Source organism: Saimiri boliviensis, chromosome 1 (genome assembly GCF_048565385.1).
Source record: "Saimiri boliviensis isolate mSaiBol1 chromosome 1, mSaiBol1.pri, whole genome shotgun sequence".
NCBI classification, from domain to species: domain Eukaryota; kingdom Metazoa; phylum Chordata; class Mammalia; order Primates; family Cebidae; genus Saimiri; species Saimiri boliviensis.
Genome location: NC_133449.1, coordinates 25327375 through 25349266, shown reverse-complemented (window position 1 = coordinate 25349266; position 21892 = coordinate 25327375). Strand labels below are relative to the sequence as shown.

At 38.9% G+C, this 21892-nt stretch overlaps 1 protein-coding gene and 2 pseudogenes across 3 annotated transcripts in view; 2 read left to right on the top strand and 1 right to left on the bottom strand.

The window, feature by feature from the left end:
* Positions 1 to 21892, top strand: part of ASXL2 (ASXL transcriptional regulator 2) — a 159080-nt gene that overhangs the window by 58037 nt on the left and 79151 nt on the right. The window lies entirely within an intron of this gene.
* On the bottom strand, positions 6483 to 7065 carry LOC104652526 (prostaglandin E synthase 3-like; annotated as a pseudogene).
* LOC141583760 (tropomyosin-like) lies at positions 7064 to 21889 on the top strand (annotated as a pseudogene).

Here is a 21892-nt window from a genome sequence, read left to right as displayed (position 1 = left end):
ACATGGTGAAACCCTGTCTCTACTAAAAATATAAAAATTAGCCAGGTGTGATGGTGGACACTTGTAATCCCAGCTGCTCAGGAGGCTGAGGCAGGAGAATTGTTTGAACCAGGAAGGTGGAGGTTGCAGTGAGCTGAGATCACGCCACTGCACTCCAGCCTGGGTGGGAAGAACGAAACTCTGTCTCAAAAAAAAAGGAAAGAAAGAAAAAGAAATGTTAGCACCTTAATCAGGTAAAATAAAAGTAGTCAGTATTTCTTTATATGCAGTAGTCACCATTCTAACAAAAGGTAGAATGACCTTTTACAAAAGGTAGAATGAATAAGCATTCTGTTTCTCTTAGTCTTCTGTGTGTGTGTCTCTCTCTCTCTCTCTCTCTTTCTGTGTCTCTGTCTCTGTCTCTGTTTCAGGCAGGAGTGCAGTGGTGTTATCATAGCTCACTGCAGCCTCAACCTTCTGGGCTCAGGTGATTCACCCACCGTAGCTTCTATGGTAGTTGGTACCACAGGTGTACACTGTCACATCTGGCCTACTTTTTATTACCTATTCCTCATAAGATTGAAAAGCCTGATGCTGTAATAAACCAGTAGTTAAAGTGGTCTTGACTAAGTTGGGAGTCCATTCACATGGTCTGTTTAATCTTAAATAAACCCTGTGGAGTCATTATCTCATAGATAACATCAAATCAGTGAAAAATTACATATCTAATTAGTGGTAGAACTTGAACCCACATCTGTGAGTCTAAAATATAAGTGGTTTTTGCTGCCTCACTTTTGAATAGGACTTAGGAGATTGGACAAGGATCTTAATGAACTTTGTATTTCTCTTTAGGTGAAAAGTTAGATTGTTCTCTAAGACCCCCTATACCAAGAGTTTGTGGTTAATCTAAATAATACTGATAATATTGAACTTTGTTACTTCATTTGTTTACTTAAAAATAGAGCATAGAATTACTGGACTCCTTTTTTTTCTTTTTTCATTTGAAAGTGTTATGTCCACTTGTTACTGCTCGTGGACAAAGCCATGCTTTTTAGAAGACATTAGTGGAAGACAATAATGGAGTAATAGAGGGAAGGTTTATAATTAAGAGTAAGATAAAGCAAACAAAAAAATTTCCAAGGAATCTTTTATTGCTATGACCTCCCTCTCTAGGCAATTCCTAGATCACCCTGCTCATTTCTTCTGCGCGCATCTGCTGCTCAGTTGACCCAGACTCATTTTGGGACCTACTTACCCCAAAATTCTTGTTTAAGAGTTTTTCTACACACTCTCTCTTATGTCTTTAGTGGTTTTATTCCTGTTTGTTTGATGATATGTTTTGGGGAGGAAAACAGTATGAAGAAACAAATTCATTAAAGTGTGGATGAGGCAGATCTACTTTTTAAATCAAAGTTTTAGATTGAAAAGCGACATTTATATTATTTCTTTCTTTCTTTTTTTTTTTTTTTTTTGAGACAGAGTTTCACTCTTGTTACCCAGGCTGGAGTGCAATGGCGCAGTCTCGGCTCACCGCAACCTCCGCCTCCTGGGTTCAGGCAATTCTCCTGCCTCAGCCTCCTGAGTAGCTGGGATTACAGGCACGTGCCACCATGCCCAGCTAATGTTTTGTATCTTTAGTAGAGATGGGGTTTCACCATGTTGACCAGGATGGTCTCGATCTCTCGACCTCGTGATCCACCCGCCTCGGCCTCCCAAAGTGCTGGGATTACAGGCTTGAGCCACCGCGCCCGGCCTATATTATTTCTTTTTAAAAAGCAGGTTAGTTGTTAATCTGAATAAATCGATCATTGGTGGAATTGCAAGTAATATGATCAAGGGAAGGAAGAATGTTTACTGAAAGTGTATAGGAGTCCACAGATTTAAATTTAAATCTAAAATCTACCAAGACTATTAAATTGATAATTTCTGAATTCACTGTTTTCCAGTCTAAGTGTGCTGTTGAGGTCAGTTTTGTTCTGTGTGTTCTATTTATAAATGCATGTTAAGTATGAGGTAAAAATCTATTTTTGGTTTTAAAGATAAGTAGTATTACATTTTGAGAGTTTATATGTGAATAATGATTATGGATGGGTGTTTACAGATACATGTTTAAGTTTATATCATGTAAATGAAAGATTGTAGATACATTGACTATACATTTATATTTTTACATTTAAAATTGACTTTAGGCCAGGTGTGGTGGCTTATGTCTATAATCACTTTGGGTAGTATAAGCAGGAGGATCACTTGACCCCAGGAGTTTGAGACTAGCTTGGGCAACATTGGGAGACCCCGTCTCTACCAAAAAGAAGAAAAAAAACAAAGTTAGCTGGACGTGGTAGTGCAGGCGTGTGGTTCAGCTACTCACGAGGGTGAGGTGGGAGGATCATTTGAGCTTAGTAGTTCAAGGCTGCCGTATGGTTGAGCCAGCCTGGGTTACAGAGCAAGACTGTATCTCAAAATAAATAAATAAATAAATAAATTAAATTAAGTAGTCTTGACATGAGGGCATTTAAGCATCTGGTTTAGATGACTTTATTTTTTTTTTTTTACCTTGAAAGTCTGAGTCTATTATTTAATTTTATTGAAGTTCAAGGGATTGAGCTTTGAAGGATAAATATAGATTGTGTATGATTTAGCCAGGAATAGAGAAGATGATTAATCATCGTCGCCTTAAGGCCAAGTTTTGACAACTGTATTTTGTAGGAAGAAGTACAGAAAAAATGGACAAGAGATTGGGGATTAAAATAGGAATTAGGGTAACTTGTTATTGCAAGGGAGAATATCTCTAGAATCAAATAAGTTGAATTTTGGGACCTACTTACCCCAAAATACTTGTTTAACAGTTTTCCTACACACTCTTTCCTCTATGTCTTTAGTGGTTTTCTTTCTATTTGTTTGATGTTATGTCCTTTAAACCTGTTTATTAAAGGTTTGAAATTGGGATAACAAATACTGGTGGACACTGGTGAATTTGAGGATGGACAGTACAAGCTTATTGTATTAACATTCTTTGGATTGGGTACATCAGGGAATGCCAGTGAGGAAACCAAAAATAATTTGGAAAGGAATAGACTTCAGGGTTTCATGAAGTCTTAAAATACTTGAATGACTGTGATTGGAATGATAAAGAAATAATATCAAACTTTTCCCACCCACTTTCAAAGATAATTTGTTGCAAAGTCAGTTTCAAAATTCAAACACTGCAGAGGAAAACAAAGAGCTCCCCAGATTTTCCCACCATTATGCTACTGATTTCCATCATAAAGGTAGACTTGTAAATAGACTTACAGGAAGATTATTTAGCTTAGCTTAAGAAGGAATTTGTGAATGACTGGAAATGCTTGAGGACATAATGCCTCTCCACCACTTGTATAACACATTGGATGATTACCTGTTCAGGTGTTTTAGAGGGAGTACAAGTACCTATAAGTAAATGGACTAGGTCACCTATGAAGCTCCTGTTTAGATGATTACCTGTTTAGATGTTTCAGATGGGATACAAGTACCTATAGGTAAATGGGTAGGTCACCTATGAAACTCCCTTGTCAACCTATAGATTTATCTGATTCTTGTCAGTTAGTGTTCAAAAGAGAGAGAGTTGTGTAAACTGAGCATTAAGTAAAGAATGAATAAAAGTTGTAGGATTTTATTTTACCCAGCAATTTGTCTTCTGCTTATATAGACAAAAGAATGGAAAGCAGAAACTTAACAGATAGTTTTAACACTAGTGTTCATAGCAGCATGATTCACAATAGCCAAAAGGAGAAAACAACCCAAATATCCATTGTTGGGTGGATGGATGGATAAACAAAATGTAGCATATATATTTAATGGAATATTCAGCTTTAAAAAGAAAGGAAATTGACATCTGCTGCAGCATGGATAAATTTTGAAGACATTGTACTAAATGAAATTAGCCAGACAAAAAATAACAATTACTGTATGATTCTGCTTATATAAGATACCTAGAATAGTCAAATTCATGAAGACAAAGTAGAATGGTGGTTGCCAGGAGCTGGTGGGCAGGGCAAGAGGGTTGTTGTTTAGTGGGTATAGAGTTTCCGTTTTTTAAGTGAAAAGAGTTCTGAAGCTTGGTTGCTCAACAGGGTGAGTGAAGTTAACACTACTGAACCTGTACACTTAGATTAAGATGATAAATTTTATGTGTATTTTATCACAATAAGAAAGTGTAGGATTTTGCTTTTATTTGAATGAGGCACAATTTAATCTAATGTAGGAGTAACAGCCATCATGTTATATTAGTAGGAAATAGAAAACATTTGGCTAAGGTAAAGAGAATGAGCAGAGGTATGTCTTTAAGTTTTTAAAGAAGGTTAATGTTCATTTTACCTAGTTAAATTTAAAATCTAGACAGTGATGGGTGGTTACGAAAGTGAAGGATAAGAGTGTGATTTTTATTAACTTCTCACAATGTGATGATTCAGAATTGGTAAAACAAGTAAGTTTTAGAGTTTTGGCAAGAGCATTTAGAATGGGGAGAATTATAGACAAGACAGAGCAAGCTGAAGCTGAGGAATAGACTTTTAACTTTCACTGGAAAGTCGATGGGCCATGTATACCTAACAAACTTTATTCTGGACTTTGTTTACATGTGTCTTTGAGCCCCAGAAAGAAACTAAGAATGGAAGAAACAATAGTGAAAATGTCATGATTTTCAGTGGAGAAATTAGACCTCATTAGTTATGGGAAAAGTTATCAGTTAATTTTGGTAAGAAATCTCTTTTTAAAAATGTATTTAATTAGAAAACATTAAGAATCATTTTGCTGCAAGTGCTACTGTATTTATAGTTGAATATACCCTTGTTTGTAAACCAGGGGGTTGGAGACAGACAAATGGGAAAACATAAACTCTAAACCTGAGTTTCTGATTTTGTTCATTTCTTGAATTGATAGCAGAATTGCAAATATGGCTAACAGTTTTTAGATAGTGTACATTTTAAACTTGTACTTATGTGCTGTATTTTCCTGTGTGTGTGTGTGTGTGTGCACATGCGTGTGCACGCACACACTAGCAAATAAGGTAGACTGTGTCATTTGGCTCTGCCTAGCTCCAGTTCAGTTATTTTTATTATTACATTGAAATGTAAGAATGAGTACTTCTTTCTTATGGAAACTTCCACTTCCTCTTTTATATCACCTGAACATACCACTGTGTTGCTACATGATAGGTCCTTTGTAAATATTAAATGAATGAGGAACCAAGACAGCCTCTTTTTCATATTTTTTTTCCTGAGTTAACTTTATGGAGTTTTAATATTATTTGATTTTATATTTCTATCTTTTTTCTTTTACATTGAAACCATTGGTTCAAAACAGCATTATAAATGTATTTATCTTTTCAGTACATAAACATAGTTTCAAATTAATAATTTCAGCATAACTACTAATTATTTTATACACACACACACTTTTTTTAGAGGAGGACAACACATTTAGTTTTATTTCAATCAAATCACAACACTTTCTTTTCCAGCTGCTGCAAAGTGCATCTACAATATTCTATTATTACCCATTTTAAAAAGGGTTTCTGTCGCATTATAGCAAGCCGCTTTTTTCAAACAGAGGAATAATCCCAAATTCTTCCTCAAATAAAAATAAAAACTCCATTCCAGCAAATGGTAAATACATAAAAATGACAGTAAGCCAGACACTTAAAAGTATAGCCAAGAAGTCTTCCAACAGTTTATTAGAAAGAATAGAGACGTTTAAAAAAATCCCCACTGTCATGAACATAAATTGAGGTTTTCAGCCCTCGTATAAGCTGAATCAAAAAAATAAATAAATAAAAATCCAACAGTGTATTAAACATTTTTCACTCATTTGCCATACTGACAATGCAGGTACAAATTTGGTCTAAATGTACAGAGTCAAACAACAATGTACAGCTTTCTTCGTCCTCCATGCTAAGAAATGTAAAAGCTTAAGGGTCAAACAATACCAAATATATAGGCTTCAAAAACCATCTTAAGTTAGGGCATTCTCTAGTTTTAGCTAAGATACATCTGGAACACTGACAAGTGATCACTCACATAGAATGATGTGAAGTCGAGTTTTTGAAAAATAAACTTTAGTGGAATGATCCTAAAGGATAACACCAGAAGAACAGCAGGTTGCCAGTAAGGTGTCAGCCAGTTTGTTCCAGCCACTTTTGAATTCATGTTCTGTAATCTAAAATTTAGTTCTCTTTCCTTAAGCTGAGAGCCTCCTGTCATGTCAGCATCTATGATATGAAGAAAAGGAGACTTAGGTGAGATGTTTTTATGTATCACAACTGCTGCATCAATTGCCTGGGACCTCAACAGCTTCATGAAAATCTGAGAAATGTTCATGCATAAGGTTATTGCCTTAGCTGACTTAAAATTGTCCCATACAGTGGTACATATCAATCCTTAGTGAAGCTTTTTAAAAAACAGATAGAAAATGGGTGATAGTAGGCAAATACAGCATCTGCCTTTAGAGCTATCAACTCAAGAATTCTCTCAATTATGAAATCTTACAGAGAAGTCATTTTTCTTTCTCAAAGTCCTGGTGATGACAATATTCCTTACTTCAGATCTGGCATTTTTTAAATCATCACTGTCTTGTTAATCATCATCTGCTCCATCTAATTCTGGTAAATCTACATCCTCATCACCACCCACGTCGTTCATCATCTCAGAGAAACGATCAAAATTAGACATGTCTTCATCTGAATAATCTTCCCAGTCTTTCCAATTATTGAAGTCCACACCAAGCCAATTAAGCCTTGCCCTTTCTTTTGTTAACCTTGGCCACGACTGGCCAGATTCTCCTTTTTGTAAACAACAAAAAGTTGATCTGTCCATTCTTTTATGCTTGGAATCATTTGAATCAATACAGTGAAAAAAATCAATTTCATTTAAATATTTAAAATTATCACTTCCTCCAAGACAACTGATGCAAATTTGCATTTTTCAAAATTTGCATTAATGTCCTTACTGTCTTCAACACAAAATTCAGTGAAGATGTGGTCCCTTCCATCATACCACTTTGCAGAAGCAGGCTGCATTGTAAACAGGGTAGGGGGACAGGTGAACGGGTGGGCGGGCCTCTGGTGGCTGCTGCTGCCGCTGCTGCTAGACAGTCGACTTCTCTCCAGTAGTAACTCCGCATTTTCTCCCTGTCATAACCTATTCTTGCTCCCGTCAGGCCACAGCAGCAGCTGTGCTCAACCTTTGTCCCTAGAATGCACCGCGTGGATTAAATCTGTAGTTTACCAGATAATCTGAATTACTTGCAATTCATTACATCACAAGCAGGAGATGTTCTGGGAGTGTCAGTGACATTATTGTACTCCTTACATGGTAGATCAGTTTGTGCCATATTAAATGCATTCATTAGCATCCACCTTTCATCATAGTGCAGGTCCGGAAACAGCAGAAAGGTGAACACTCTAAATAAAACAGAGAGACTTAAGGTGCTCCAACGTTTTCATTTCCTTGCTGCTTTTTATTTGAGAAGTGGATATTTATGGTGTTTTTTTGGAATGGTTTTCCATTTGGCGAGTCAAGTGGTCAAGTGCTTTGTTTTCTAGACACATTTTGTTATATTTGACCTTGGGAGAATATATGTATGTTCATAGAAAATATGGGAATAGGCTGGGCGTGATGGCTCACATCTGTAATCCCAGCACTTTGGGAGACTGAGGTGGGTGGATCACTTGAGGTCAGGAGTTCCAGACGAGCCTGGCAAACATAATGAAACCCCGTCTCTACTAAAATACACACAAAAAAAGTAGTCTTTTCTTCCTTCCCTGCCTCCCTTTTTCCTTTTTTTCCTTCTTTCCTGCCACCTACCCATCCATCCATCCATCCTTGCTGTCTTTTTCCTACAACCAGCAAATTCCTTGAACTTACATCTCAGAAGTAGGCAATAGAAGTGAAGATGGAGATCTAGATCATTCCCCCTTTTGTTCAGGGTACACATACAGGTTTATTACATAAGTAAACTTGTGTCAATGGCAGTTTGTTGTATAGCTTACTTCATCACTTAGGTATTAAGCCCAGCACCCATTAGTTATTTTTCCTGATCGTCTCCCTCCCCCCGCCCTTTTTTTTTTTTGAGACAGAGTCTTGCCCTGTCACCCAGGCTGGAGTTCAATTGTGTGATCTCAGCTCAGAGCAACCTTTACCTCCTGGGTTCAAGCAATTCTCCTACCTCAGCCTCCTGAGTAGCTGGGACTACAGGTGCACACTACCACACGCAGCTAGTTGTTTTTATTTTGTAGTTTTAGTAGAGATGGGGTTTCACCATGTTGGCCAAGCTGGTCTCAAACTCCTGACCTCAAATAATCCACCCAAGTCTGCCTCCCAAAATCCTGGGATTACAGATGTGAGCCACCACACCAGGCCCCTATTTTTTCTTTTTTTTTCTTTCTGTACTTGTAAACTACACAAAGAGCTGGGCCACCCCCCACCTTTTTTTTTTTTTTTTTTTGAGATGGAGTTTTACTCTTGTTGCCCAGGCTAGAGTACAATGGCATGATCTCTGCTCACTGCAACCACCGCCTTCTGGGTTCAAATGATTCTCCTGCCTCAGCCTCCCAAGTAACTGGGATTACAGGCATGCACCACCACACCTGCCCAATTTTTGTATTTTTCGTAGAGACTGAGTTGGTCAGGCTAGTCTTGAACTCCTGACCTCAGGTGATCTGCTTGCCTCAGCCACCCTAAGTGCTGGGATTACAGGCGTGAGCCACCACACCCAGCCCCCCCTCCATATTAAAAAAAAACAACAACTTTATTGAGGTATAGTTTACATGCTGTAAACTCCAAACTCCATCTCTTTTTCTTTTTTTTCCTTTCCCTTTTTTTCTTTCCTTTGTGTTTCTTTCCTGACAGGGTCTTGCTGTGTCACCCAGGCTGGAGTGCAGTGGTACAATCATAGTTCACTGCAGCCTTAAACTCCTGGGCTCAAGCGATCCTCTCACCTCAGCTTCTGGAGTAGCTGGGAGTATGGGCACACACCACCATTCCTGGCTAATTTTTAAATTTTTATATATATATTTTTTGTAGAAACAAGTTCTCCCTATGTTTCCCAGACTGGTCTCAAATTCCTGGGCTTAAGTGGTCCTCCCACGTCAGCCTCCCAAAGCGTTAGGATTTTGGGTGTGAGTCACCATACCAGGCCAGAAACTTTACCCATTTTCAGTGCACAATTCAATGGTTTTTAGTAAATTTACTGAATTGTGTTACTATCACTATAATCCAGTTTTAGAATATTTTCCTCACCCCTAGTTTGGCCATATATGGACATTCATATAAATGGAATCATATAATATATGGTATTTTAAGGTTAGTTCATGTTTGTTGCATTGATCAGTACTTTCTTTGTTTTCATTGGTCCATATTGTTGTACAGACTTTTCTCATATACATACTTTTAAAAAATAATATATATTTATTTAACTTTTTATTTTATTTATAGGACATTAATTGCAGACTTTTAGAAAAGTTGCAAAAGTAGTACAAAGAATTTTGATACAACCTCTACCTAGATTCTCCAAATGTTAACATCTATCTAATTGGTGTTTGTGGGATGTCTAAGAATAAATTGTAGACATAATGCCCCATTCATTTTTAAATACTTCAGAGTAGGCTGGATGTAGTGGTTCACACCTATAATCTCAGCACATTGGGAGCTGAGGCAGGAGCATTGCTTGAGTGTAGGAGTTCAAGCAACAAAGTGAGACCAGGGGAACAAAGTGAGACCCTGCCTTTTATACAATAATAACATAATTAGGAGTAGTAGTTCAGGCAACAAAGTAAGACCCTGTCTTTATACAATAATAAAATAATTAGCCAGATGTGGTGGCACATACTTGTGGTCCCAGCTACTCTAGAGGCTGAGGCAGGAGAATCAAATTTGAGCCAGGAGTTCAAGGCTGCAATGAGCTGTGATTGCACCACTGCACTACAGTCTGTGGGACAGAGCAAGACCCTGTCTCAAGGGGAAAAAAAAGAATCAAGCAACCAAGCAAACTTCAGAATATATTTTCTAAAGGCAAGTACATTCTTTTATAGAACTACAGGGTAAAGTAGTTAATAGAAAATCTACATTGGCACAATATTATTATCTAATCAGACTTTGTCCAAATTTGATAATTCTTCCACTGATGTTCTAATCCAGGATCACATGTTATGTTGTATTTGCATTTAGTTTTCATTTACTCTTCTTTAATCTGGAATTGTACTTCAGTCTTTGTCTTTCATGACTAGACATTTTTTGAGTGCATGCCAGCTATTTTGCAGATTGTTTTTCAATTTTTATTTCCGGTATTTAATCATGATTTAAGTTGTGCGTTTTTGGCAGGAATGTCACAGGATTGATAGGCCATGTTTACCACAAGATATCTGGAAGCCCATGATTTCAGTATATCACTGTATTGGTGATGGTAACTGTGATTTCTTGGTTTATTTGATGTCTGCCAAGTTTCTTCACTATAAAGATACCATTTTTCCCCTTTGTAATTAATAAGAATTTTGGGGCGAAGATACTTTGAGACTCACTCTATAAACATCTTGTTTTACATTGTAACTTTGCCCACTAGTTTTAGCATGTCGTTATTAGTTAATCTGTTGCTGCTTAACACTATCAGAGATTTAGCAGCTTAAAACAACACATTTATTATATCAGTTTCTATGTGTCAGGAGTCTGAGCATGGCTTTACCTCATCCTCGGCAGTGCAGCAGAGTGTTGGGCAGAGCTGAGTTTTTACCTGAAGACTTGATTGGGGAATGATCAACTTGCAAGCTCATGTGGTTGTTAGAAAGATTCAGATCCTTGTGGGTTATCAGATTGAGGGTCTGGATTCTTAGCTGGCACTTGGCTAGAGGTTGTCCTGAGTTCTTGCCATGTCCTGAGTCTCCCCAGCATGGCCACATACTTCCTCCAAGCCAGCAAGCAAAAGTCACCAAGCAAGGATACTGCAATCTTACGTGAAATAGTCACTTATATGAGATGCTATCACCTTTGTTCTTTTTTGATGATTGGAAGCAGGTTACAGGCCCTACCCATATTGCAGGTGGAGGGATTATGTAGGGCTATGAGTACCAGGAAGCAGAGATTACTGGAAGCCATTTTAGGTCTGTCTACCACAGCATCCACTAGTCTTACTTACCTGAAACTTAACTATCACTGTTAACACTTATGGTGATTTTCTAATTCCATCATTCTTGGTGTTTTTTTTTTTTTGTTGTTGTTGTTGGAATTGTACTGCAAGGAATTCTCCCCCACTTGTTGATTTGTTCATTTATTTTTATCAGAATGAACTCATGCATTCTTATTCTTTGGGTTATTTCTACTATAATCATTTATTGCTTTAGAATAAGTAGCAGTTAATCCCTCCAAGAACAGCATTTAAAGAAGTCTTTAGCATGGGTTGTTTTTTTTTTTTTTTTGAGATGAACTCTTGTTCTGTCGCCCAAGCTGGAGTGCAGTGGAATGATCTCGGCTCGCTGCAACCTCAGCCTGCCGAGTAGCTGAGGTTACAGGTGCCCACCACCATGCCTGGCTAAGTTTTTTGTATTTTTAGTAGAGACGGCGTTTTGCCATGTTGGCCAGGCTGATCTCAAACTTCTGACCTCAAGTGATCCACCTCTCTCGGCCTCCCAAAGTGCTGGGATTACAGGCATGAACCACTGCTCTGCCCAGCATGGGTTTCTAAACAGGATTTGAAGTATAGTAAGTCATTTGTCAAATATAGTATAGATGAAAAGTAAATTTTAACATGTGAGCCATTGTATCATATGTTTGCAAAGCCTTTGAAATTCTATTTGAAAATATACTTTGATGCAGCAGATTTTCAAGTTACCACCAAAATGCTAAAAATGCTTTAATGTTAATGCTTTTTAAGTGAAAAACTAATTTTCCCCTAAAAATCATTACCAAGTTTTAAATGATTAAAAGTTTTGGTGATAAGATCTAAATATACTCATTCTAAAACCACTAGTTTTCTCAGCTTTATATTTGGCTTGTCTCTTGATCTTCGATTGTTATGTATAGGCATCCCCTTCTTACTTGTGGGCGTTCGGGGTTCTCTTTCAGTATGTCTTCTTGTACTTAGCGAACAAGTACTTTGCTATTTGGTGTGTCTTTTTAAGTGAAAGTCTTTTCATTTCCATCTGTATGCAATTTCCCCTCTTACCTGCTGTTCTAGTTTTTTTTTTTCTTTATTTTTCTAGCAACCAAAGGAAGCTGTTCTAGTTTTTGTTTTGTTTTTAATAGCATGCCCTGTGACAAAGTGATTTTGAAAAAGAGCCATATTGTCTTTCAGAAGTTTCCTTGTTTTAATGGTTTATTCATATATTTCTGGAGTATTTGCTTCAATATTTCTTGTAGAAATGATGCCTGATGACCCCCACCCCAATTAAATTAATCAGTGAAAAAAAATGTACACTGAAGAACATATCCTGAAAATCTCTTAGTTGGAATAACCATTGTTTATTGCATTTAATTGAATAAACCAAGAAAGTTGCTAAGCTTTCGTTTCTTCACTTTGAGGTAATATTAGTTCCTCAATGATTTCTGAAGTTGAGGAAAAAGAAAATAGACAAATTTTGGAAGTGTGTTGTTATTTTAAAAATGAAAGTTGGAAAAAATAGAAAACATTTACATTTCTTTTATATTACCTAATTGCAAATGTATTCCATCTTTTTTTTCAAAAAACGTTTTCTCCGTTCCTGAATTGTTTACTTTGGTGCATTTCTTTCTGGCTGGATTTCATCATCAGATAGAATTTTTAAGTTTATGGATGATCTTTTCCCTGAGTTCTTGTGGGCTTAAGAATGTTTTCTTTTTTTCCTTTTTTTTGAGACAGAGTCTTGCTCTGTCACCCAGGCTGGAGTGCAGTGGTGCGATCTCAGCTCATTGCAACCTCCATCTCCTGGGTTCAAGCAATTCTCATGTTTTAGCTTCCCGAATAGCCTACCACCATGCTCACCTTTTTTTGTATTTTTAGTAGAGATGGGGTTTCGCCATGTTGGCCAGGCTGGCCTTGAACTCCTGACCTCAGGTGATTCACCCACCTTGGCCTTCTAAAGTGTTGGGATTATAGGCATGAACCACCGCACTCAGCCAAGAATGTTTTCTTTGCCTTTTTGTTTGAATGCCATGTATGCTAGATAAAAATTTTTCATCCATATTCTTAAGAACTTCGTTTACTGCCTTTTGGCATTGAGTATTGCTAAGAAAGCAAATGTTTCCTGCATTATACAGTGCTTGCTTTATCGATCAGTGTTTTGCTGCATAATCTTAAAATTTCAGTGGCTTATAACAACAAATACTTTCTTCCTCATGTCTTTAGGTTAACTGGGGCTTAGTTATTGTTGGCTAGACTTCGTTCTAGGCTGTGGATTGTTCTCTTGTTCTGCAGGAATCAGTCACTTTGCTCTCATGGCAATCACAGGAGTCAGTCAAACAAGCAAGTACATTTTAGCCCTTGCTTCCGTCATGTCTCTTATTTCATCGATCAGATCAAATCTTGTGGCCAAGCCCAACATCCCTGTGTCAGGGAAATCTATTTCACTTAATTTAGTGTACTGCAAGGTCGCAAGATGGTATGAATGATGAAATAAAAAAGACTAAGTCAGGCTACCACTTCGGCTTTTAATGCCTAGAACCTGATTTGACTTTTTTCTTTATCCTTGAAGCTTTAAGATTTAGGAAAATACTTTTTTTTTTTTTTGAGATGGAGGCTCAGTATGTCGCGTAGGCTGAAGTGCATTGGTTCACTGTAACCTCTGCCTCTTAGATTCAAGTGATCCGCCTACCTCAGTCTTCCGAAGTGCTGGGATTATAGGTGTGAGTCACCATGCCCCACCAAGATTTAGGAAACATTAGGTGTTTCTGAGTATCTGAGTACTTGGGGTTAATATGTACAGATTTGGGTAGCATCTTGCCTTTTGCATTATCATGTAATATACATTATTGATTCATAAGAATCATCTTTTCTCATTAACAAAAGAGAGTGGTTTACCTGTGAATATTCTCTATTCTTCTTCTGTTTCCTTTTCATAATCTCTAAATTTGAATGCTTTTATGTAGGTGATTTGTATCTGTAAATGGCAGGAAACACAATGTAAACTGGCTTAAACACTAAAGGAAATTCATTATTTAATGCAAGTGGAAAAAAAAAATAGGCAAAACTTTATCCCAGTGCTCCAGTCAGTTTCATCGGTGTCTCAACTCTGCTTCTTCAATTTTGTTCCATTCTCAGTAGGCTCATTCATCATAATTGCAAGATGACTGGTCACAGGCTTTAGAGTTGGATATTTTGGGTTCAGTTATGGAAGAGAAGAGAGATTCTACTCTTCAGAGACATTAAATAAAATCACTCATCACTGAGTCTGGCTGGCTCACAATTGAGTCAGATTTTTTCCTTACAGTGTATATATTTGTAAATACTTGTTTCAGAGAAGTATAGGATTCTGTAGAACATACAAGTGGCTTCTTTTAGCAAGAGACATTAAGGCTGAAACCTGAAAAGTTGAATTGGAGGTTGCTAGGAGAAAAAGAGGTGAGGGTTATCATTGCAAGAAGAAGTGTTAGGCCAAGTAGTCAAAAGAATTTTAAATTACCAAATGAAAAGAAAGGTAGAGCAGGATGGCAGAGAGAGTGTGTAGCAGAATGGTCAGGGTCAGATTATTTTGATAATTTTGTACTTTATCCTAAGAACATTATGATATTATGGATGAATTTTAAGCTGGACAGGGGTAGTGTGATCATATTTATATATAAAAGGTTACTCTGGCTTCAAAGTGGAGAATATTTATGTGTGAGGGTGAGATTACTGTCACTCGAGATAGGGAACACTGGAACACTACCAGATTAGGGTAGGAGAGTAAGTTGGTAAAGTAACTGCTGTAGTTACTGAATCTTGACCCTGTGACATACACTTTATATGTACATTATCTGTGATCTGCACAATTGAGTTACACAGTAGGCAGTATTACCTCTATTTTGCAGATGAGTAAATTAAGGGTATTTAAAATGACTTGGCCAGGTTACACTCATCTGTATTCAGACTGGTATGAATTGTTAAATCTGGCTCTTTTACCATGCAGTGATGACTCTTTTCACTAGTTGCTGTATTTGCTTCATCTAAGCCAGGCGTCCCCAAACTTTTTACACAGGGGGCCAGTTCACTGTCCCTCAGACCGTTGGAGGGCCGCCACATACTGTGCTCCTCTCACTGACCACCAGTGAAAGAGGTGCCCCTTCCTGAAGTGCAGCAGGGGGGCGGATAAATGGCCTCAGGGGGCCGCGGGCTGTAGTTTCGGGACTCTAAGCAATGCAATTATTGACTTCTGGCCTCTAGCCCTGCCAGCTACTAATCTTATTACATAGAGAACTAAAAGGGCCATTGGCAATATGATCAAAGTCACTTTAGTTCTTTGGGCCTTATGTACAAAACATAGTATGTTTGCTTACATGCTTACAGCATAAAATTATAATAACACTGCACTTGTCCATTTCTTTATAACCCTACCTCTTCAGCCTCAATCTCTTGAGCATGGACAGGAAAAATTAGAAGCTGACTTGTTTCGTGATAGTTAGATAATCTTTAAGGTGGTTCTTACTAATAATCTTTAAGGTGCTTCAGGTGTTAGTACTTACCGTATTGAATTTACTTGTACTTTTAAGTTGGTATTGATCTCAGTACTGTGGTTTTATTGTCCATGCAGATGGTGTCTTATTTCTTCAAGTCACTCAGTCATTTTTATTTAATTACAGAATTCTGGAGCTCTACCTTCCCATGAAGATATATTCTAGCCACCATGGGTAGTGTGTCCTGTGTTGCTTCTCTGCTCTTGTTTTATTATTCATTAAAATAAACTCTGCCAGGATTCTTTAACTTTTTTTTTTTTTTTTGAGATGGAGTTTTGCTCTTGTTACCCAGGCTGGAGTGCAATGGCGCGATCTCGGCTCACTGTAGCCTCCACCTCCTAGGCTCAGGCAATTCTCCTGCCTCAGCCTCCTGAGTAGCTGGGATTACAGGCACGTGCCACCATGCCCAGCTAATTTTTTGTATTTTTAGTAGAGACGGGGTTTCACCATGTTGACCAAGATGGTCTTGATCTCTTGACCTCGTGATCCACCCGCCTCAGCCTCCCAAAGTGCTGGGATTACAGGCTTGAGCCACCACGCCCGGCGTGATTCTTTAACTTTCTGTATTTTCCTGAGATCATGTCTAAATTTTGTTTTATTTTTATTTATTTTTTTATTTTTTTGAGACGGCGTTTCGCTCTTGTTACCCAGGCTGGAGTGCAATGGCGCGATCTCGGCTCACCGCAACCTCCGCCTCCTGGGTTCAGGCAATTCTCCTGCCTCAGCCTCCTGAGTAGCTGGGATTACAGGCACGTGCCACCATGCCCAGCTATTTTTTTGTATTTTCAGTAGAGACGGGGTTTCACCATGTTGACCAGGATGGTCTCGATCTCTCGACCTCGTGATCCACCCGCCTCGGCCTCCCAAAGTGCTGGGATTACAGGCTTGAGCCACCGCGCCCGGCCTAAATTTTGTTTTAAATGGTACTGTGTCCTGTATATCTTGTGGGTGTTTCAAAGCTTTTTTGTTTTCTTCAAAGAAAATTATATCCAGATTTGCAAGGAAAATATTATGACAATGTATAGTTATTTTTGCCATATCTTTTCACCAGATGTGTGTGCCATTTACTTTCATTTTATAGGTTTTACTTTAAGGACTGTTTTGTTATTATTTGTTGTTCTAAGTACTTAAACCTAGACTAGATTGTTTTTTTCCTTTCTGATTTAAAACACTTTATGTACACACTTTTGCAGTCTCTTATCTGTAATTACAGTATCCCCAGTGCTTGAAAAACAAAGTTTCCTTGTACATTTAGCACCAAACTTGTTGACAACAACAGTTCTCTTGAAGTGCCATGAGACTATCCCACTTAGTGTGAGTATTAATGTTTCGTTGCATTTGGTTATGGGATGCTGCCCCTAATCTCCATGGCAGTGTTATATCATTTATGGCATATCATGTTACCTTTTTCAAATAAAAAAAATTCTTCTGTCTGAAACATTTGGCCTAAGTGTTTTAGATCAGGCATTGTGGACTTGTGTTTATATTAATAGCACTGGTCACAGTGTCGTGTGGCCGCTTGCTCCCTTGTCTATCTTCTCTGTTTGATTCTGAGCTGAGAAAACTTCCCTCTTTGGATCCACAGATCCTAGTTTACTTCCCTAAACAGAGTAGGTACTTAATATTGGAACCAAATGCCATTAATTGGGATAAATTTACCAAGTAGATTATTGAAAAAATTTTTTTTCTTGGTTATATGTTCTTTTTTAAAGTCACCTCTTCCAGTTCTGTTTCTCTTTTCTTTCTTGTTACTGGAATCTTGGCTTCACCATTTAGTGATAAGGTGATGTTTAACAGCCTATTGAAAACCTATAGTTTCTTCATTTGTAAAAATGGTGTATTAATTTTGCTCACCTCATAGATTATTGTAAGGACTAAACAAAATGCTTCTTAGAACTTAGCATTCCTTTAGCCAACATGGCTGTACTGATTTCTGTCTTGTTGGTTACTTTATTACATGGTCAACATCCCCTTCTTTTTTTTTTTTTTTTTGAGACGGAGTTTCGCTCTCGTTACCCAGGCTGGAGTGCAATGGCGCGATCTCGGCTCACCGCAACCTCCGCCTCCTGGGCTCAGGCAATTCTCCTGCCTCAGCCTCCTAAGTAGCTGGGATTACAGGCACGCACCACCATGCCCAGCTAACTTTTTGTATTTTTAGTAGAGACGGGGTTTCACCTTGTTGACCAGGATGGTCTCGATCTCTCGACCTCGTGATCCACCCGCCTCGGCCTCCCAAAGTGCTGGGATTACAGGCTTGAGCCACCGCGCCCGGCAACATCCCCTTCTTAATAGACTTTGAGACCATTCTTCAGTGCTTTGATGCTTTCAATGATGGACGAAATCCTTGCACATTTATCCCTCAGTCCTTTGGCCTTGGTTTTATAGGACAGATTCAAGTGGAATTGTTGCATCAGTGGTCCTAAATATTTTTAGTTTTAATGCATATTTCCGTATTACTTTCTTAAGGCAGAATTGAGTAATGTAGGAAAAGGTAGCAGTTTTCTGTCCTCCCAGTAGTCTATAAGAGAGCTCATTTGCCCATAACCTTCTCAGCAATGGATTTTATTAATCCATTTGTTGTGATGTTGTCATTTCGAGACTAATTTTCATTCTTGTTGCCCAGGCTGGGCTGAAGTGCAATGGCATGATCTTGGCTCCCTGCAGCCTCTGCCCTGCCTGAACCTCCTGAGTAGCTAGGATTACAATCATGTGCCACCACACCTGGCTAATTTTTTATATTTTTAGTAGAGATGGGGTTTCACCATGTTCACCAGGCTGGTCTCGAACTCCTGACCTTCAGGTGATCCACCCGCCTCAGCCTCCCAGAGTGCCAGGTGTGAGCCACTATGCCTGGCCTTTTTAAAAAAAATAATTATAGACTCACAGGAAGTTGTAAAAATAGTACCTCATGTACACTTCACCCAGCTTCCTTTAATGGCAATGTCTTATGTAAATATAGTACACTATCAGGCCGGGCACAGTGGCTGACGCCTGCAATCCCAGTACTTTGGGAGACCAAGGTGGGTGGATCACCTGAGATCAGGAGTTCAAGACCAGCCTAGCCAACACGGTGAAACCCATCTACTAAAAATACAAAAATTAGCTGGTGTGGTGGTATGTGCCTCTAATTCCAGCTACTTGGGAAGCCGAGGCAGGAGAATCGCTTGAACCTGGGAGATGGAGGTTGCAGTAAGCCAAGATCACACCACTGCACTCCAGCCTGGGCGACAGAATGGGACTCTGAATCAAAAAAATATAAATAAGTATAAATATATATTATAATATCAAACCAGGAAATTGACACTGGTATAAGACTCTTAACTAAGACTTGGATCATTTTATTTCTTTCCCTCTGACCAATAAATGGTATCTTGATTTAGTTTGTGTTTTTATAACCACTATTATGTTTGAGCTGCTTCTTAGATGTCTTATTGGTGATTTACATTTGTGGTTTATGAATCATTTCTTCATGTCCTTTTTCCATTTTTTTTTTCTAATGAGCTCTTTGTTTTCCTAAAAGAATCTCTTCTTGCCGGGCGCGGTGGCTCAAGCCTGTAATCCCAGCACTTTGGGAGGCTGAGGCGGGTGGATCACGAGGTCAAGAGATCGAGACCATCCTGGTCAACATGGTGAAACCCCGTCTCTACTAAAAATACAAAAATCATTCTTTTATCTGCCATATGTTTTGCAGTTAATTATTCTAGCTTCATATATTTTCTGTAGTTTTGCTGCATGTATTTTTTTCCTGTGTAGAAATTTTTATTTTTATATAATATGTTTCTCTGTTTTGTGGTTTTTGGGTTTTTCTCTTTGGTGGAAAGCTTTCTCTGCCGGTGTGTGCGTGTAAGTATATGTATGTAGCTTTCTCTGCCTTCTTGGATATATGTGTGTGTGTGTGTGTGTGTGTGTGTGTGTGTGTGTGTGTGTGTAGCCAGGGTCTCACTCTCTTGCCCAGCCTAGAGTGCAGTGGTATGATCATGGCTCACTGCAGCCATAAATTCCTGGGCTCAGGTGATTCTCCTGTCTCAGCCTCCAAAGTAGCTGGTACTACAGGCATGTGCCACCATGCACAGCTATTTTTTTTTTTTTTTTTTTTTTTTGTAGAGATGGGTTGCTCAGGCTGGTCTTGACTCCTGGGCTCAAGTGATCCACCCATCTCAGCCTCTGGGATTACAGGCATCAGCCACTGTTCCTGGATGGTTATACTGTTTTCTTTTAAACTTTAATATTTTGCCTTTGGCCTTTAGTTCATTTGGAATATATTTTTAAATATTGTGTGCACTTCCCCCCCCCAGATGTATGAGATACTCTAGCACTATTAAACTGTTTTATTTAGGACTTTTTCAGCTTCTTGTGACATAAATCTCAACAAAATTCCAAAGGTAGTACTGGCTCAAGGCAAGACTTGATAAAATGGTGAGAAGCAGCTGCAACACCTATTGCAGGAGGCAGGATGTGAAGCATGAGCAGTAGCTGGGTGGGCACCGTGGCTGGGATCACCACCATAGAGGCAGTGAAGCGCAAGATCCAGGTTCTGCAGCAGCAAGCAGATGATTCAGAGGAGAGAGCTGAGTGCTTCCAGTGAGAAATTGAGGGAGAAAGGCAGCCCAGGAACAGGCTGAGGTGGCCTTGTTGGACCATAGGATCCAGCTGGTTGAGGAGGAGCTGGACTGTACTCAGGAGCGCCTGGCCACTGCCCTGAAAAAGCTGGAAGAAGTGGAAAAAGCTGCGGATGAGAGTGAGAGAGGTATGAAGGTTATTGAAAACTGGGCCTTAAAAGATGAAGAAAAGATGGAACTCCAGGAAATCCAACTCCAAGAGGCTAAGCCTATTGCAGAATAGGCAGATAGGGAGTATGAAGAGGTGGCTCGTAAGTTGGTTATCATTAAAGGAGACTTGGAACACACAGTGGAACGAGCTGGGCTGGCAGAGTCCCGTTGCCAAGAGGTGAATGTGCAGATCAGACTGGTGGACCAGAACCTGAAGTGCCTGAGTGCTGCTGAAGGAAAGTGCTCTCAAAAAGAAGACAAATATGAGGAATAGATTAATATTCTTACTGATAAACTCAAGGAGGCAGAGACCTGTGTTGAGTTTGCTGAGATATCGGTAGCCAGGCTGGAAAAGACAACTGATGACTTGGAAGATAAACTGAAAATGTGCCATAAGAGGAGCACCCTGTACCCAAATGATGCTGGACCAGACTCTGCTTGACCTGAGTGAGATGTAGAGCACCCCAGTCCCACCCTGCTGCTCTTCCTCCCTCTGACCCTGACTCCGCCTCAGGCCAGCCTGCCCAAAGCTGACCTTTAGTTTGAGGGCTGATCTTTAACTGGAAGGCTGCTTTCTCCTTTCACTGCTCCCTCCTCCCTTGTGTCTCTTTTTGCCAAACTGTCTCTTCCTCTTCCCAGAGATTCCAGCTGGGCTAGAGGCTGAGCACCTTTGGCAACAGCATTTAAGGGAATGTGAGCACAATGAATAATGTCTTTAAAAGCATGTTGTGATATATACATTTTTAATACCTTTTTGTTGTTTTATAGCAATCATTTTTAAAGCATTCCAAATAATTCCACAGCTTTGAAGCAGCAATCCATTCCTTTCTCACTTTTGGAAGGTAACTTTTCAGCTCAATGCATATTGCCCTCTCCATAGAGGAGAAGAAAAGGTATAGGCCTGCCTTACTGAGAACCAAACAGAGCCCAGGGAAAGACTCCACTATGGGAAACCTCATTGCTCTGTACAAAGTACCAGCCAAACCAGAAAGGTGATTCCAGGAGAAGTTAGCCAAACAACGACAAAAACAAAAAAAATGTGCTTCTCAGGTTTTCAGCTTTAAGATATCTTTGGGCAATATTACTTCTGTTTTTTCTTTTTTTCATTAAAAGTGACCAAATTAAGATGGTAAGACCTCTGGGACCAAATTTTTGTTCCATCTCCACCCCCTCCCAACTGCTTATAGAATGGATCATTTGCCCCTTAATTACGTTCCTGCCAGAGAGAGATGATTATGTTTTTGCCACTGATTTAGCCATATGAAACTCATCTCATCATTTGTTTTCTTGGTTTGAAGCTGCTTTCTCTAAAAGTACCGTCTCATTGTACCTTATATCAGTCAGTGCTAGAGAAATCTTGAATAGCCTACGTACAAAACTTCAAAATTTTTTTTTGCTTGAAAACTTTATTAAAATAAGGATTAAATCTGAAAATAGAACAATCAGAATGCCAGCCCTTTGCATAAAATCAGCAAGAAAAAGGAAAGAGGGAGAGAA